This window comes from Stenella coeruleoalba (assembly GCF_951394435.1).
Source record: "Stenella coeruleoalba genome assembly, chromosome: 12".
NCBI classification, from domain to species: domain Eukaryota; kingdom Metazoa; phylum Chordata; class Mammalia; order Artiodactyla; family Delphinidae; genus Stenella; species Stenella coeruleoalba.
Window position 1 is genome coordinate 15,061,803 of NC_137158.1, and position 19,037 is coordinate 15,080,839.

A 19,037-nucleotide genomic window follows, 5' to 3' on the forward strand; every position below is an offset into this window, starting at 1 on the left:
ACAACAAAAGCAAAAATGTACTAAGGGACTACATTAAACAAAGCTTCTGCAAACCATCAACAAAATGAAAAGGCAACCTATGAAAAGAAAGAAAATATTTTCAAATCATACATCTGATAAATATCCCATACATGCCAGGGAATCATACAACTCAATAGCAAAAAACAAAAAACCTAATTTAAACATGGGCAAAGGACCAGAAGTAGACATTTTTCCAAAGAAGACACACAAATGGTGAGACACATGAAAAAATGCTCACTAATCATCAGAGAAATGCAAATGAAACCTACAATGAGATGTCATCTCACACCTGTTAGGATAACTATTATCAAATAGATAAGAGATAAGTCCTAGCAAGGATGTGGAGAAAAGGGAACACTTGCACACTGTTGCTTGAAATGTAAATTGGTGCAGCCTCTATGAAAAACAGTATAGAGGTTCCCTGAAAATTAAAAAAAGAACTACCATATGATCTAGCAATTCCACTTCCATCCAAAGGAAATGAAATCATGATCTTGAAGAGATATCTGCACCCCCATGTTCATTGCAGCATTATTCACAATAACCAAGAAATGGAAACAACCTAAGTGCCCATCACAAATGAATGAATAAAGAAAATGTGGTATATATATACAATATATATATGATCTCACTTAAAACAAACAAACAAACAAACAACCCATAGCAAGATAGAGTAGATTTGTGGTTCCTAGGGGCAGGGAGTAGGTGTGTGGAACATGGGTCAAGGTGGTCAAATAGTACAAGCTTCCAGTTATAAGATGAGTAAGTTTTGAGGATTTAATGTATAGCGTGGTGACTATGGTTAACAATACTACATTGTTCACTTCAAAGTTGCTGAGAGAGAAAATCTTAAAAGTTCTCACAACATACACACCAAAAAATGGTAACTATGTGAGGTAATAACTGTGTTAACTAACTTTATCAAGGTAATCATTTTGTAATATATATGCATATCAAATCATCATGTTGTACTCATAAAATTTACACAATGTCATATGTCAATTATATCTCAATAAAGCTGGGGAAAAATACTAAATGTCAGCATATTAAGTCAATCCATCTTTCAGGGGGTGGACTTCATCAACCTAATAGATAAAGAATAATGTATAAAATTAGAATTCCAATTTAAAAATAGAAATAGTGTTGTCCAACCTCCTTAAACACATCAGCAAAAGCAGCTCTCTCTCCCAAAGGCAGATCCTCAAGGAAAGTCAAACCTTAATGGGAAGAGTCCTTGGTGAGAACAGAATCACAACAAAAATAAGTTATATAATTTAAGTAATGGCTTGAAGCATGAATCTCCACAATAAATCCATTAGCCAGTATGTTCTTTCTGTGTTTAGAATTGACACAGTCTCTGTCTGCTTCTCTGGGTCAACTTTTCCTAACTTCATGCTGAATAATGTCTCCATTGACTATCATTTTTCCTTTAGATGTATTTAGGTATTCAGTCAAGTCTTACTCTGACCCTGCCAGTAAATCTGTTTTTTTAATTTTTTCATTTGACTATGTATTTCTGCTCTGAGCCACTATCTATTGATTTTATAATTTCACTCTCAAACGACAATCTCATTATCCCTATTTAAAAGCTCTTAGGGGTACTTCACAGCTGCCCCCAAGTACCACCTTCAACAAAAACAAGAAAAAAAAAAAAACATTATCCAGATATAAGCTGAATTGCCTATTGCTCAAAAGACATTGAATTATTAAGCTAGATCTCAACTATAGGAAAGAAAAAACAATAAAAGTGGTATCTGGACAAAATTATATTAAATAACAAGACTAGTGAAGATCTCAAGAGATTTTTTTATGACCTGTTTTGACAAATGATTCAACTAGATCTTAGGGAACATAGAATAGCTTTTCATTTAAGCCATTAATGTGGGTAATGAAGTAGCAAAATATATGAAAATTTATTTCTTACACCTTATTAATTCACATTAAGAGATTGACTTTCATTTATAATTCAACAGTACTACACTTTTTCATTGATATCTGACTGTACATTTATAAAGCATCACCACCGATAAGCAATTAATTTTAATAATAAAATATTGAAAACATATTTGGATTACCAATCATCTCATGAATGAGACTTTTAATAGAGTCACAAACTGTATAAAAAAGAATATGGACAATGGTACAACTCAAATATCTACAAATCTAATGACTGGGATAGGATGTCAAAAAGACGATCTAGGAGCATATAATTAAAGAAACAAGTTTTCTTTTTGTTATGAATTTTTATAGATTACACTGTCTTAGTGGAAGTTAAGATGATAGGCATTAATGTCACATTAATATATTTTGGGTTATCACCAAGGAAAGTAAATTTTATGTCTATATTATAAATCTCTATTTTAGAAAAACGTATTCATAGTTTTAATAGATATCTCCAAAAGAGAGCAGGAATTTTTTTCAATAAAATATTTAAAAAAGAGAGAAACCCACAATGATACACAAGAAAGGATGCTTTTTTGCCTCTGTCCTAGGTTATATGAATTCTAGTAACATTTTAATAATTGTTATCACACTCATTGTTGTAATAGGAGCATAAGTCCAAGATAATTGCCACAGCATGCCTGCGTTTATTTCAAGCCCATTTTACTATTCATTCATGCCAGACTCATCCCCCAAAAGATTTATGTTTGTTTTTTTTTGCCATTTTGGATGTGTCAAAAGAAAGCATGCAAACATCCAAAATTCTGTACCTTGAGGGAAAGCTACTTTGTAGCATCTTTGTAGCATAGTTTTTAATCTAAGTGAAGAAAAAGCTCTCACACACTTCAATCTATAAATTTTTTGGGGTGGAGAGGGGGGCAGTTGTATTTATCAAATGTAAATTCCTAATCCCTAGGTGCTTTATCCTTGAAATCAAGCATGTTTCTGAACCAGTAACCCCACCACCCCTTAGCTTCTGATAATAGACTACACCTCATTTTGCTAGTTAGCCATGTTATCAACATCATGGATTAAAATGTCACATAGGGTGATGTCAACATCATGGTGGCATAAGACTCTCCTTTTGTCTCTCCTCTTCAATGTGCAACTGGTAAAACGTCCATAACTCAACAAAGGTTTCTCTGCCCAACACACCAGGATGCCAGAGAGATCCACATGTATGTAGAGCTAAAAGTGACTGTTAGAACATATAGAAGAGGTGGATCTAGGGGAAAAGAGGTTGTGGACACAATTCCAGGCCTCCCAGCCATGGTGCCTGAACTCACAGCTCCAGAGAACCCAGCAGCAGCAGGGGAAGTGGCACACACAGCAAAGCCCCCCAGCCACAGAGGGGCCTATGGCCACAGAGAACAGGGCAGCAGCAGGGGCAGGTCATAACCCCAGTTCCAAGGGGGTGCCCATGATTCTGCCCCTCCACCAGCACCCATGATGGCAGCACCAGCAAAGCTGACAACCCTATAGGTGGAGGTAACCAGGCCCCCCCCACCACTCTCCCCTAGCCCCTGCCACAGTGGCAGGGCCAGCCACCCACATGACCCTGGACACAACAGAGGTACCTGCCATCCCAGTGCCCCTGGCAATGATGCCAGGGACAGCAGCAACACTGTCAGCACCAAGGCACCAGAGACCCTGGAAGCACAAGCAGTGATGAAGAGGTCACTGGCAACGCCTTGGGCCACAGCAGTGGAGGGTAGAAAGTGCCAACTCTCAAATACAGCCAGAGGCAGTACAGGTATGAGGAACCAAAAACTTGAGTTAGAGTGCCACCTACCGAAAAACAAAAGAAAGTCCTCTTATTACCAACCTGCTGGATTGTTAGAATCAAAGTAAAACCTTTACCTAAATAAGAAAGGTGTTCACTACTTCAAATGCACCAGCAGAGGAACAACTCATCCAGCACCATGAAAAACCAAGGGAACATTATATCACCAAAGGAAAATGACAATTCTCCAGGAACCAAACTTAAAGTCAAACTTAAAGCAGATTGCAATCTAACTGATAAAGAAATCAAAATAGCTGTCATGAAGAAACTTAACAAGCTACAAGAAAACTTAGAAAGGCAGTTCAATGATCTCTGGAATAAAATTAATGAAGAGAAGAAATACTTTATTGAAGAGACTGAAACTCTAAAAAAGAACCAAACAGAAATTTGGGAGCTGAAGAACTCAATAAATGAGATGAAGAACGCAATAGAAAGAAGCAGAAAGAGAGCAGACCATATGGAAGAGAGAATTAGTGAGCCTGAAAATAGAAATCTAGAAATAATTCAGGTATAAGACAAGAGAGATGAAGATTTTTAAAAATGAAGAAATTATATGAGAACTAACTGACTCCATTAGGAAAGGCAACATAAGGATAATGGGATCCCAGAAAGAGACGAGAGGGAGAAGGAAACAGGGTTTATTTAAAGAAATAATAGCTGAGAACGTCCCAAACCTGGGGAAGGAACTGGACATAGAAGTCCATGAGGTTAAGAGAACACCTAATCATCTCAATGCAAAAAGGCCTTCTTCAAGACACATATTAAAACTATCAAAAGTCATTGATAAAGAAAGAGTTTTAAAGGTAGCCAGGCAAAAAAAGACAGTAACATACAAGGGAGCCCCCATTAGGTTATAAGCGTATTTCCCTGCAGAACTCTACAGGCCAGGAGGGAGTGGAATGACATTTCAAAATATTGAAAGATAAAAATTTTCAGACAAGAATATTTTATCCAGCAAAGTTATCCTTCAGATAGAAGAAGAAATAAAGGCTTTCCCGACAAAGATGGACAGAGGAGATGAAGATACATTTTTCCAAAGAAGACATGCAGATGGCCAACAGACACATGAAAAGATGTTCAACATCACTAATTATTAGGAAAATGCAAATAAAAACCACAGTAAGATATCACCTCACACCCACTAGAATTGTATTATCAAAAAGAAAAGAAATAACATGTGTTGGAGAGGATATGGAGAAAAGGGAACCCTCGCACATGGTTGGTGGGAGTGTAAATTGGCGCAGCCACTATGGAAAACATTATAGAGATTACTCAAAAAATTAAGAATAGACTACCATGTGATCCAGCTATTTCACTTCTGCGTACTTAACCAAAGAAGGGAAAACACTAATTCAAAAAACTAAGTGTACCCCTATTTTCACTGCAGCATTATTTACAAAAGCCAAGATATGGAAACAACCTAAGTGCCCAAAAAAGAATGAATGGATAAAGAAGATGTGTTTTATATGAATATATATATATATATATTTATACAATGAAATATTACTCAGTCACTTAAAAAGATGAAATCTTGCCATTTTTGAGTACATGGATTGGCCTTGAGAATATTATGCTAAGTGAAATGAGTCAGATGGAGAAAGACAAATACCATAATATTTCACTCATATATGTAATGTACTTTTTAAAATGAAGAAAGAAAACAAAACAAAACAAACACATAGATACAGAGAGCAGGCTGGTGGTTACTAGTGGGGAAGGAGGGTGCAGGAGGGTGAAATGGGTGAAAAAGGTTACCCAAAGAGGGTATGGTGACAGATGAAAATTAGACTTTTGTTGATGAGCGTGTCAAGAGCTACTCTGAGCTTTCTGTCCTACATGACCAAGAGAATCATCAACTGAGGGTAGGTAGTAGGAGCTGGCTTGGGAGATGGGAGCATGAAAGTCAAGAGAAAAATGGATTTGGGTTTGGATGTATTGAGTTTGAATTATTAGCAGGATATCCATAAAGAGATGTTTAGTGGCACTTGGACATTCGAGGGATTATGTCTGACATGGTGATATCTTGAGCATAGATAAATCCCAGAAAATGAGCACAGAATCAGAAGAAATTACCATCTCTTACGATGCTTACACCTTAAGGGTAGATAAAGAAAGAGAGGCTAGGTGAAGAAAGTAGACCAAAATAGGAACCAAGTCAATAGAATGCAGCATTACAAAAATTAAGGGAAGACTTTCTAGAAGTTTACAACCAACAAGATTTAATGCTGTAGAGAGATTCCATACAAAGATGATGTAAAAGGAGCAAATGATGAGGAAATTTTCCCATAATGTCCTAAGTGAAACAATGGAAAGTACTGTTTCAGTAGGGTAGTAAGGAATGAAGTCAAGCTAGAAAGTCGATGAAATGTGAGAAAACAATAAGTCAACCTCACTTGATCACTCCTTCCCAGTGAAATATTCTCAAATAGTACCAGGCTATTGGTCATTCCAAGGTTTGTCTGTCTTCCTACTTGATGTGGACCCAAGGTCCAGTCAGTGTAACTATTTACAGTCATCCTTGAGACTTTGACCCACTCACCTGATCCCCACAGCACCTCACCAAATTTTGCCCTTGCTTATCTGAAATTCTGGGAAGATTTCTTCCTCCACTCCAGCTGCTAGATTGTCTGAAATAAATGGAGAAAACTATTTTACCATGCAAATGATTCCTTTCAACCTTTATGTTTTTAACAAAACTGGGTCAAAAATATTGCTCAAAATCTGTTTACTTATCTCTAGCTGAATAAATGGCCAAGCTAGTTATCAACTTCCTTACTTCAAACATATTTCTAAGCTCCAGTTTACTCATACTAAGCTGAGCATAGTAATAGTTTTCTCGTAGGTTATTGTGAATATTGGACTTTGTATATACAAATTGCTTTGCCTGTTCATAACGCATAACAGGTACTCTATAAATTGGTGTTGTAATTAATACCATGAATATTAGGTAAATTATTTAACACTATATGTTCTAGAGATTTTTATCACCCTAATGTACTCCTCCTTTGTCCTTATATGAAGATTCATTGACAATGTCCATTCATGTAAATATTTATTGAGCACAGACACATGGCAGGTATGCAACATGAACAAGACAGACAAGTGTCCTGATCTCATGGATTCTACATTCTAGAGGTGCTGGTGGATATTAAATAACTAAAGAAATGCTTAGATCAAAATAATTTTAGGCAGTAGTAAATGTTATGATGAAACTAATCAGACTGATAAAGTAAGAATGATGGTTGTGGGGAGGAGAAGGGATGATTATGAATAGATAACATAAATATAACAGTCATAAATATAAACTTCTTCAATTCAGTTCCTCCACACTTTAAATTTTCTTTCAAACTCCAACTGTTCTTTCATAGCTGCCTCCTCTATAAAAGTATGATTTGTTTCTATTCTTTAATCAAAACCAATCCTGTTGAGCTCACCTATCTTTGTCACCAAGTTTTCCTTATAATCTCTTCTTATATATTCACTTTTTCCTTAGAATAGTTTCTTTCACTGAGTCTATGATTATAATGTCATAGAAATTACTGTGTATTATTTTAGTAAATCTTTAAAGTTGAAATTCATTACCTCTTTTCTCTCATAATATACCAATTACATTTTAAATATTTAGCAATCTAAACCAACTCTAAATTTGACCACTTGTAGACAAGTGTTAGCAATGGAAATATGATACTACTATCTGCACTAGTAACAAAAACAATGAACAAAATAGGAAAATTTTTTGAGAAAGAACTTCTGAGACATACCAACTTTGAGGAATTTGAGAAGCAGAGAAAAATAGAAGACCTGAACCATCTGTGCTTGAAGGTAAAAACATCTGAGATAGTACATAGCCAATGGGAGAGTTAACATTCAAGTGGGCCCATCTCTTTATTCATAGGTAGAGACACAACATCCAGGCCCATACCACACCTCACATCGTACATAAATAAGCCATTTACAAACCTAACCTATGAAAGAAAAAACACATGACATTTCTTCTAAAAATACAATCACAGACAAAAATTACAGAATTTTCAACACTCAAAACTATTAACTCAGTTTTAACTTTGTGTCCATATTCATAAATACCCTTTAGACATTTCTCATCTCTTCTGTTACTGGGTTATGCCTTCTTGTGCACTGCATGCTTACGCTCAGAAAAATAAATACAAAAACTGTCAGCTCAGCCTGGTGGAAAGGGAAGAAAAATGAAGTATAATCGCATAAATCTTCTGAATAGGCTAACATTCACCACTGTTTATTAATCTCTTTAATAGCCTGTTCCTTGAACAAAACAAGAAGCAAGATTTTTCAGAGCACTCCAAATAACTGTTTAGCTATTGGCTCAGACAGATTTACTCACATAAACCTCTCAAGCTTTGTTTCTTTAAGAAGTGGAACTCACTGTGTAATTTGGCTCAAAGCCAACAATCTTGCAAGTGTCAATTTCCTTGCAGTTTTTGGTGAAGGAAAATTTTGGCTGAGTATTAAACATAGTGCACAGACACCACAGAAGCCTGGACATAATCTAGGTGTTAAACTTGAGGGGAAAAAAAGAGAGAAGAGAAGAAAAGGAAGACAAGGATATCAGGACAGATGTGGAAGGAAGAGAATAAAAATATTTCAGAGTTCTTCCAACCCACTCAGATGATGCCAAGGAACCAAACATAGCTCTGCCCCTTCTGAGGAGCTGTGGGTAGTACAGGCAAGGTCTGACACAAGTATCATGTCTCTTAAACATCTAACTTTTTAAGTGTATTTAAGAAGTATATCACTAACAGCTAATGCTCATATACTCAATTATATCTATAGAGACAGATAACATATATCATAATATTATCATAGGGAAAACAGTTACTCAGGTCACAGACCCACTGCTTTCAGTTTCTTATAGTACAAACCAATTTCTTCCATTTCCTTTTCATTAAAGTATTGGTATAAAAATACAGTGAAATGGAATAAATGGTTTCATTTAAGTGATGTTTCCCCAGAGGAAAGCTCATTGATAAAAACATAGTATCAGGTACAATGTGCTAAAGAACTGATTTACTTTATTCTTCATTCAGTATGAACTACAGAACAATGCACAGGTATAAAAACAGGCTAACCATAGATCTGAGGGCAATATTTGACAAAATAATTACCAGTTTCCTTCTAAAATGATTTCTCTGGTATGCAGTAAAGTTGTTTGTTACAACAAATTTTCCTCAACTGCTTCTCAGGATATTTGTAGTAAATAATTTGTACTCATGGTTCTAAAGAGATGATGCAGAACTTCTAATGAAAGCATGAAATATTCTGATAGCTCTGAGGTTCTTTTACAAGCTAAGTCTTCAAACTTTCCCACCAAGCTTTAATTCCATTTCTATCTGTCCAGAGGAAAACATATTATTCTGATTTTCATTCTGCTTCCTGAAGTTCTCAGTTGGCTTTCCTCATATTCTTCATTAGTTCAGTGTCCTCCACCATGTTTCTCGCCCTAGTCACTCCACTTTTGTGATCATCTCTCCACCACTCTGTCAATAACCACAGGACTCATTAAAGAAAGAGGATGCCAAAGGTTATTTTGGACAAAGGGAATGGACGTGGCATTAAGAGTTGTAAACATCTACAGATTCCAGGTGATAGAATTTAAATTTTGGCACCATTTTTCAAGTTAAAAATAGGAAAATGATAAAAGCTTTTGCACAGCAAAGGAAACCATAAACAAGACAAAAAGACAACCCTCAGAATGGGAGAAAATATTTACAAATGAAGCAACTGACAAAGGATTAATCTCCAAAATATACAAACAGCTCATAAATAGACATTTCTCCAAAGAAGGTATATAGATGGCCAACAAACACATGAAAAGATGCTCAAATCAGTAATTATTAGAGAACTGCAAATCAAAACTATGATGAGGTATCACCTCACGCCGGTCAGAATGGCCATTATCAAAAAATCCACAAAAAATAAATGCTGGAGTGGGTGTGGAGAAAAAGGAACCCTCACACACTGTTGGTGGGAATGTAACTTGTTACAGCCACTATGGAGAACAGTATGGAGGTCCCCTAAAAAATAGAACTACCATATGACCCAGCAATCCCACTACTGGGCATATACCCTGAGAAAACCATAATTCAAAAAGAGTCATGTACCCCAATGTTCACTGCAGCACTATTTACAATAGCCAGGACATGGAAACAACCTAAGTGTCCATCGACAGATGAATGGATAAAGATGTGGTACATATATACAAATGAATATTACTTGGCCATAAAAAGGAATGAAATTGGGTCATTTGTAGAGATGTGGATGGACCTAGAGTCTGTCATACAGAGTGAAGTAAGTCAGAAAGAGAAAAAGAAATATCATATATTAACACATATATGTGCAATCTAGAAAAATGGCACAGATTAACCTATTTGCAGGGCAGAAATAGAGATTCAGACATAGAGAACAGACATGTGGACACAGGAGGGTAAGGGGATGGTGGGACTAAGTGGGAGATTAGGACTGACATATATACACTACCATGTGTAAAATAGGTAGCTAGTGGGAACCTGCTGTGTAGCACAGGGAGCTCAGCTTGGTGCTCTTTGATGACATAGATGTGTACGATTGGGGGGGGTGGGAGGGAGGTCCAACAGGGAGGGGATATATGTGTACATATAGCTGATTCACTTCGTTGTACAAGAGAAACTAACACAACATTGTAAAGCAACTATACTCCAATTAAAAAAAAAAACGGAAAGAAGAAAAAGAAATAAGTAAGGCACACAGGCAGGAAGGAAGAAAGGATTCCTTTCAAGAACTGGACCTCCTTTCCCTGGGTTCCATGTTGTCGTTTATCTTCATGTTTTCTCTCATTTTGCTAAAGCTCATTCTGCAGTAACTAATGTATATGTATATTAAATCATCACATTGTACATCTTAAAAAAATCACATTATACAACCTAAATATGTATAACTTTTATTTGTCAATCATACCTCTATAAAGTTGGAGAAAAAAGAGCACAAGAATTAATAATGATTGTTTTCAATCCGGAAATATATTTATTCTACACAGATATTTGTATAATAGTTTGGGTATATAATTGGAAGTTGAAAACTATGTTCCTTTTGAATTTTAAGCTATCTCTCCATAATATTCTTACCCCAATGTTGCTTTCAACAATTCTAATGTTATTTTGATTCTAGAGTGTTTGGAGGTAAACGTGCATCCTTTTTCTTTTTTGGTTTTAATTCTCTCTTTGGAAAGTTTGGGAGCCTCTACTTTTTCTAGAACTTCTGAAAATTCATTAAAATGTGCTTTGATGTGAATCCTTTTTTGTTGGGCTCCTGCTGGGTTCTTCTAACTTGGAGACCCTTGTATGTCAGTTCTGGAAATATTTTTTGTCTTCTATCTCTTGAGCAATTTCCTAATGTCTGTTTTCTTTCCTCTCTCTTTATGCAATATCTATGAGCTGAATGCTGGAACTCCTAGATTGATCATTTAATTTTCTTATCTCTTTTCTTCTCTTCTCCATTTCTTTATCTTTTGATTCTATTTTCCCAGGGATTCTCTCAACATCTATTTGGTTTTTCTAAATGATTTTATTTTAATTTCCGAGAACACTTTCTGAGTCTGTTTATTTATATAAGCATCATACTTTTGCTTTTATTTTTTTTGTTTGTAGTGGATGCACTATTTCTTGTCTTTCTGAGAATTTCAATTACAACCATTGCTTTTGTTTAAGTGTTTCCTATTTCTCCCTTCATTGTCTTTGTTTCTTTTGGTTTTCTTTAAAAAAATTTGTCACACACATAAGTTGCTGTGACTTGTGTACAGAAGTTCAGAGCTTCACATGTTCTGTTTCCTCTGAACATTAATGGCGAGTCTCCTACTTGGGAGAGAGAAACCTAGTATCCAGGAGACCTAAGGGTCTAACTGCACCTGGTACAGATTTTTCGCCACTCCAAGAACCATTACTAACTTAATGAGTCAGGGAACAACTTGAGAGTGAGTTTTGCGAGCTGCACTGGTCTTCAGTGAGGTCTGCTATAACGAGCAAATTCACATACTGGAAATAAAAGTCACAGCACTCACAAAGAGCTTTCTTGACATCTGCCTTGATTCTTTCGTGGTGTTTGTGCATGTGTGTCACTCTCCCCTTGCTCACTAGGCCCCAGTCACATTCATCTTCTTTCAAATGCTTATTTTAGAATTAAGACAATACTTCTGTATATAGACTGTATACAGCAGGTACAGACTAAAGGAGCAACCCCCAAACTTATGACCAAATACAACCCCATCGTCTAAGGAACCATAAACCTTTATAACATATCTATTCAAATAACATAAGGTAAATCAATTCATTGTTGACCATAGGAAATCATATATGTAATACAGTGTGCTTAAAAATGGATGTTCCATAAAGACATGTTGACTGATTGGATGTTTTTAAAAGGATTCACCTGTAGAATTCCTTTAAATAACTATTCCAAGCACTATATAGGATCGGCTAAAACAATGTTCACAAACGTGATCATTACATAAAACTAAGGATGTAAACTAAATCCATATTTCTGTAAACCTAGTTTTTGCATGCTAATATTTCTGTGACAATAGTAAAGAGTTTCTATGATTCAAATATTTTATGTTCTTGCGATTTGGCAGTGATTATCCTGCCCAGGTTCCCTTCTCTGAGAGCTGCCACCACCTGCCCCTGGAGTCATGTTTGTACTTCAGGTCTGCAATCCATGGCTATAACCCGCTGGGCAGTTTACATAAGGACTAGTAATGAAAAGACTGGGCTGAACTATTGAGGGTTTCTCTCCAGCAATTTGGAATAGGATCAAAGAGCAGAAAAGTCAGTCAATGGTGGCTGCTTCTTTGTCACATGATGTAGGCTCCTAGGTCAAAAGATCCCACTCTGAGGAAGCTGTGATAGAGAGCTATGCAAACAGAGTAAAAAAAAAAACATTCTTTGAGAAGAAAAGGACAATGAGAGATGCCTTGAAATGGTCCCATGTATTACCAGCACATGCTAAGAAAATCTGTCCTGGATCCTAGTGAATATCAGTTCAAGTTCCTGTCATGATGCCCCCACTACCTTCCTATCCTTGGATCCATGGGAAAATCCTGTACCCTCCTCCTTAAGCCCTTTTTCTATAAAAACAAAATAAATCACTATACGCAAAGGCATGATTACTATTTTATTGATGCCGACACACCTGACAACTGCCAAATAAATGTTACAATTAGTGTTGTATTTCTTCATATCCTCCTTCACTTCCTGAATTTATTTTGATGTAAATGAGAGCTGTACCTCTCAAAGGACTAAAAGGAAATCGAAGAGTACAACTTTCCCTCAGAGAACGTATGGTCCTGCTGAAACTTCCTTTGAGTTTTGCCCTTAGAGTGAGGAAGCTTTCTAAAGATGAATTTATGAGTGTGGACCATGGTGTCATGGTGTGTGTCAGTGGGCATGTATTTAAGCTGCCACATATAAATCCTGCAGTTAAGAGGCTGCATGAAAATTAAATTACCAAGTTAAAATACAGCTTGAAGAAATAATTATCAATCCAGTGTGCATTTATGCTGAGAAATGTTTAGTTTATTGTAAATGAGCCACCATGGTGTTATATTACAACATGCCCAGAATTACAGAATGATGTATATGAACTCCTGTGCCTCAAGGAATAAGCATATTAGCACAAAGGAACATGAAATAGAATTACAGGACTGATAACTGAGTGTATGTAACATACTTTCATAGAATCATGTAATAACAACAATAATAATAATTAATATATGTATAATACTCTACTGTGTTAAAATCCTCTTTAATATACTTTAACGTTACCTTATTGGAACTTCCCACCAACCCTGTGAAGTACATAGTCACTATTATTTCCTAAAGAAGAGCCTGAAGTTCAGAGATGCTAAGTCACTTGATTAAGTTACACAGTTTGGAAATGGAAGAGCCTGAATTCAACCCCAAAATTCTTATATCAAAATTTGTTGTTCTTTTACTACATGTATTGCCATCTAAAGTTTAAGAAAGAAAAATTTAAGCTAGCAAGGATGCAAATCACTTTCACGCTGCATTTTTTTTTTTCAGAATGAAGTCACAATCTGTAATCAACTCACCATAAAGAAGGAGACTGTGCACTACCCTCTGTGCTGCCCAGATGAAGGCCTGTTCTCCATGTCCAAAGGCTTTGCTGCTCTTTAGGAGTTCTCCCAGAACTGTCAGTAGCAGTGTGAGGCATGAGGTCAGCTCTGGGTAGCTGGTCACTGGCAACCAGGATTAGCAAACAAGAAAGCTACAACAAGCAGTATCCACAGTCCGGTCAAAACAGAGGAGCCCCTCTGCCATTGTGTAGGGAGGCCCATGGGCCATTATAAGGCCATAGCAGGAGTAATATGAAACTGAAATAACACTTTGAAAATAAATACACAAACCCCTGAATTACTCTTATCATACTTGCCCTTGTCTTTTCACTGTTTACAAAAACAAAAACAGACATATGCTCTTCTTGTCCTCATTCCCTGACCATAGGTAAGTGCCTTCCTTTCATATCCTTGCTCTGTAAAAATAGGGATAGCAATTCCTACCTCATGAAATTGTTGAGAATAGTTTAAAGTAGAATGCAGGTAAAGTGCTGAGAACCATGGGTAGCAAGAAAAAGGCTCAATAACTATTGTTATTTTTATCATTTTTATTAAGAACCAAAACCACACAGCCCGATGTCTACATTAACTGGACTCTCCCAAAAAACTCTTGCCCAAGAGGATGAAAGTACAAATAACTATTTTTAATTTCAGGAACTTCCTCCAAATCCATATATCCAGAACTTTCAGCAAGCCCTAATTACCTCCCTTCTCAGGATAGTAGACCACTCAATCGGACTTGTCAAATGATTACTTATGCTTCCACACTCCCTCAGAAATCCTGGCTTCACTGTGGCCACAGATTCTAAACTATTATGTCATGAACTCTGTCAAATCCCCATCAGTTTACTGCATGGGAAGACCTTACACTGACTCCAGAAACCTCACAAATATCCTGGCCCTCACCTGCCCCCTCAGAAATATTCATAAGATTTCCACAAGACACTGATCTTCCTTACTGGGTTAAGAATAAACGTAGTTTAGCTCTATGATGGTGCTCTTTTTGGTGAGTCAGCAGTTAACATTATTATTATTATTATCTTGTATATCTTTCATCTCTATAATCATGTGTTTTCCAAATATTGCCCAAGGGGCTCTGAGACACTGAAGTGAACTCACATGGTGCAGTGGGACATGGGAATTTTTGAGGAAAACACTGCAATCCCTGACATCCATCAGACACCGTATGGGCAATTTTAACATGAGATTGTTATGTTCCTTTCGAGACATCATATCTTTGTGAAACTGGATTTACAATGGTTGCTGTGATAAAAATCAAGTACTACACGGTAGTGTGAAAAGAAAAATGAGGCTGACGGTGATACCAAAATTTGAGAAGCGGTGCAGCACTCAACAGGCATACACGTCTCATTAGTAAGTAGTTAGGCCATTTTGGAGTGAAATAAAATTTATTTTCTTTTAATGTATGTGCATTATGTATTCAAACGGCTATTAAGTTGTTCGGACTTAAATATTTATTAAGTTGTTTATTCCTACCTACTTCATAAATGGAACTGTGTGTTTTTTCTTTTGGTCTGGGCATATTATAAGAAAAGCCCACCAAGACACTAACGGCACTGGGAGTGAAGAAAGCTTAGGAACGTCTGCTCTAACCTAGTCTCTGTGCAACTGTGACTGGACAGAATTTAAAGAAAAATCTAAATCCAGGGTAAATTGCCTTTGAGGCTCTCTCCAACCTTCAAACCTACCAGTCTTTCCACGGGTTTCCCTTTCCTCAAACGTCCTCATATGAATTCCTAGATGCCCAGAACTTCCCCTACACCCCAAGGAAAGTTCCCATTCTGATTATCAGGGAGATTAAATTTATACACTGTAGAGATGGAGTTGCTTCTCTCTGTCAACTTAGTTCTTTCATTCAACAAATATTTGCTGAATAGCAGATAGAGGTTAAGCACAGTTCTAGACTGGAGATACATGGGTTAGCGAACTTATTATGTTAATAGTTCTAAAACCTTGGAAGCTGATTTGTAATTGGCTAAAGATTTTCCAGAATAAATGCACACTGGAATGATCATAATTTCTAAATTGGGTATCTAATCCAAGTAAATAGAATTTTCAGCCAAGAGATACAGACATACCACCTATTCCGTTCACATTAAATTTAGGCCAGAACTGGGGTTAGTTATGAAACTTTCAAATGTGTTTTTCCAGCTTTGAAAGAAACATACACGTGAATGACCAGTCCTATTTTCATTTTCTTGCTTCACTTCATACACATTCCAAGAGTTTTCATCAAAATGATGCATTTCTTTCATGGAATCGGCTCTGGGTCATCCAGCTCTTCTATCGAGACCAAGTGATGATCTGTTCTCTAAGTTAAGCTAATACTTTCTTGCTGTAGCTCAAATTTTCTTTTTCTAAGAGCCTCCTGGATACAAGTTCAAATTACCTTTAATATTAGAATGTTCTGAATTATCTTCTGAATATACTCTCAATTTTCTTTTTCCCACCCCCCAAAAAATTCAGGAAATATTTTTTCAAGTTTACAGAGAACTACATTTTATCAATTAATAATAGCCTAGTAAAGATGCAGAAAGTTTAATTTCTTCATGGAGGCTCCAGATTGTTCTGTCTATATGTTCTATTTTCCTTGTAACAAACTCAGACAAAGGGAGAGTTGCCTCCAAACTGATCCTTCATTTACAAAACAAAGAAACAAATGAGAGACTCAGAGCTTTTGGATGCGGAGCTCCTGTTTTGGCTTGACAATGAATATATGTAGTTTTCAAACCCCAATAAGCAGGGCAGTACCTTGTTGGATCTACGGGACAAATTCAAACGCACTAAAGTATTATAATATAATTTACAATGAAAAACAGAATAAAGGAAAATATCATTCCCCCTGAAAGTCTGAACAAACCCATTCCCTTTTCACTCCTCTTAGAGTATTACTGTCAGGTAAGGTTAAGGGGGGCCCACAAAACCTTCGGGTCTTAAAGCCATGCCAAACCAAGAACAAGGTTAGTAATTTTTAGGGTCCACATTTTTCTTCTTCACACCAAACTGGTACAATAAGAGAATGACACAGTGACAGGAAAGGGAGTCGCCAAACTAGCAACCCCTTGTGACAGTAAGTGATTCTGTTTCCTAAGGGCAAGTGAGGGATGGAGAGCTTCAGCAAATGGAGCAATTTTAAGTCCCAAGGTCCAGTGTTTCCTAAGTGAAGACAGGAAAAACTCAATACGAAATTCTGCCTGAATGAAGCCTCAAAACCATGAGGGACAAATTTGCAAAAACAGATATTGAATCTGTGCTTCTGTCTCCTTGCCTGACAATAGTGTCCAAACAGCACGCGCGCGCGCACACACACGCACATACACACACACACACACACACACACACACACTGCAAGGAGAGGCTCAGATGAGAAAAACTGCTCTTCTCAATTGTTTCCAATATGTTTAAGTCCCCAAGGCTTACTGTAAAAATCATTAATGTCAAAGAAAATTAATAATAATGTGCATGCAGAGTTAGCTCTGAGCAGTTTTAAAGTCAGCTGTTTTCATTCCCATTGTCCTGTCTCCCCTTTCCCAGCGTTCCCAGCACAGCTCTCCCTAAGTGGACTCAGTATTTCTTGTCTCTTCCTCTGCCCACTGCCCACACCCTCCCATCCAAACCCACTTGTTTATACCTTCATATGAACTCAAGTCACTGTGCAACTTCTCTTAGGGATTTGGGGGTTAAACTTTATCTCCCCAAATGATGTAAATGGCCGTGACCCTCATTGAGGAGATGGAAGACATACATGAAACAGGTAAGGAAGTTGCCAAAATTATCTTTCTGCTAATGACTTATAAACACGCAGGATTAAAAATCTTCTTTCTGTTTTTATCCTCAGGGACTCTATAATGGAGAAACTACTTCTGTTACATTTTCTTACCTTCAACATTTCTTCCTGCATCTTAGCTTCGTAAAAACTTATACAGGGCTTCCCTGGTGGCGCAGTGGTTGGGAGTCCGCCTGCCGATGCAGGGAACACAGGTTCGTGCCCCGGTTCGGGAGGATCCCACGTGCCGCAGAGCGGCTGGGCCCGTGAGCCATGGCCGCTGAGCCTACGCCTCCGGAGCCTGTGCTCCGCAACGGGAGAGGCCACAACAGTGAGAGGCCCGCGTACCTCAAAAACGAAACAAAACAAAAAAACTCCTGGACCTACCAGGGGCTAGTTTCACTTCAACCTTACTCTGGGCTGCCTTTTGGCAAATTCTACATGCCCACAGGGGTTGCTGGTTAGATTGTTCCTGAACTGGAGTGTGCAGCTGAGGTTCTGATTGTTAAGTAAGAGTTCTGATTAATTCCACCTATCTATAGACCTGCCACAGCACCAGCAGCTGATTATGCTAGATTAACAAACAAAGCAATTCAATTTGAAAAACAGATGTTTAGTCTCTGTGCTCTCCAGGCTCTCACAGCAGGGAGTCAGCCTTGCAGCCCAGAACCTTTTACATATTTGCATGCTTGTGTCCTGCTGGAGAAAAGCCCAGGTGTTTGTGTGAAGGACTCTGTTGGATGCGTAGCCTACTGAGTGAGGAAAAACGTTACACGCAGTTGTTGTCCTGAACTCGGAGAGACAGAAGTGTCATTTCCTTGGAATGCAAGGCATTGTCATGTCCCAGAATGAATGAGCTGATGATCTGACTCTCTGGTCTGAGCAGTGAGAACAGTAATGAGGATTCAGAGCTCTCGATGGCATGGTCCACACATCCGGCACTTCCTTCCTACACACTGTCCCAGTGAAGGAAGGCTTTAAAACTTCCAGGTATATATCCAAAATAATTGAGAACAGGAACTTAAACAGATGCTTGTGTGCCAGTGTTTATAGCAGCATTATCCACAGTAGCCAAAAGGCAGAAACAACCCAAATGTCCATCAATGGATGAATGGATAAACAAATTGAGGTACAGGCATACAATGGAATATTATTCAGCCACAAAAAGGAATAAAGTTCCGACACAGGCTACAGCAGAGATGGATCTTAAAAGTATTATGCTAAGTGAAATAAGCAGACACAAAAGGACAGAGATTGTATGATTCCACTTATACGAGGTATTTAGAATAGGCAAATTTATAGAGACAGAAAGTAGAATAGAGGTTGCCGGGCGTCACATTGTGGGGAGAAAAGACCAGGGAGTTATC

General features: G+C 37.4%; 1 protein-coding gene across 17 annotated transcripts in view; it reads right to left on the minus strand.

Annotated features, from left to right (window-relative positions):
• Positions 1-19,037, minus strand: part of LOC307195169 (uncharacterized protein) — a 665,726-nt gene that overhangs the window by 364,761 nt on the left and 281,928 nt on the right. The window contains exon 5 of one of the 17 annotated variants that reach the window (XM_079939119.1): positions 6,285-6,372. The exons of the other annotated variants lie outside the window; for them this stretch is intronic. The gene's annotated coding sequence lies outside the window, so the exon portion shown is untranslated. The remainder of the gene's footprint in view (positions 1-6,284; positions 6,373-19,037) is intronic. 17 annotated transcript variants of the gene reach the window in all.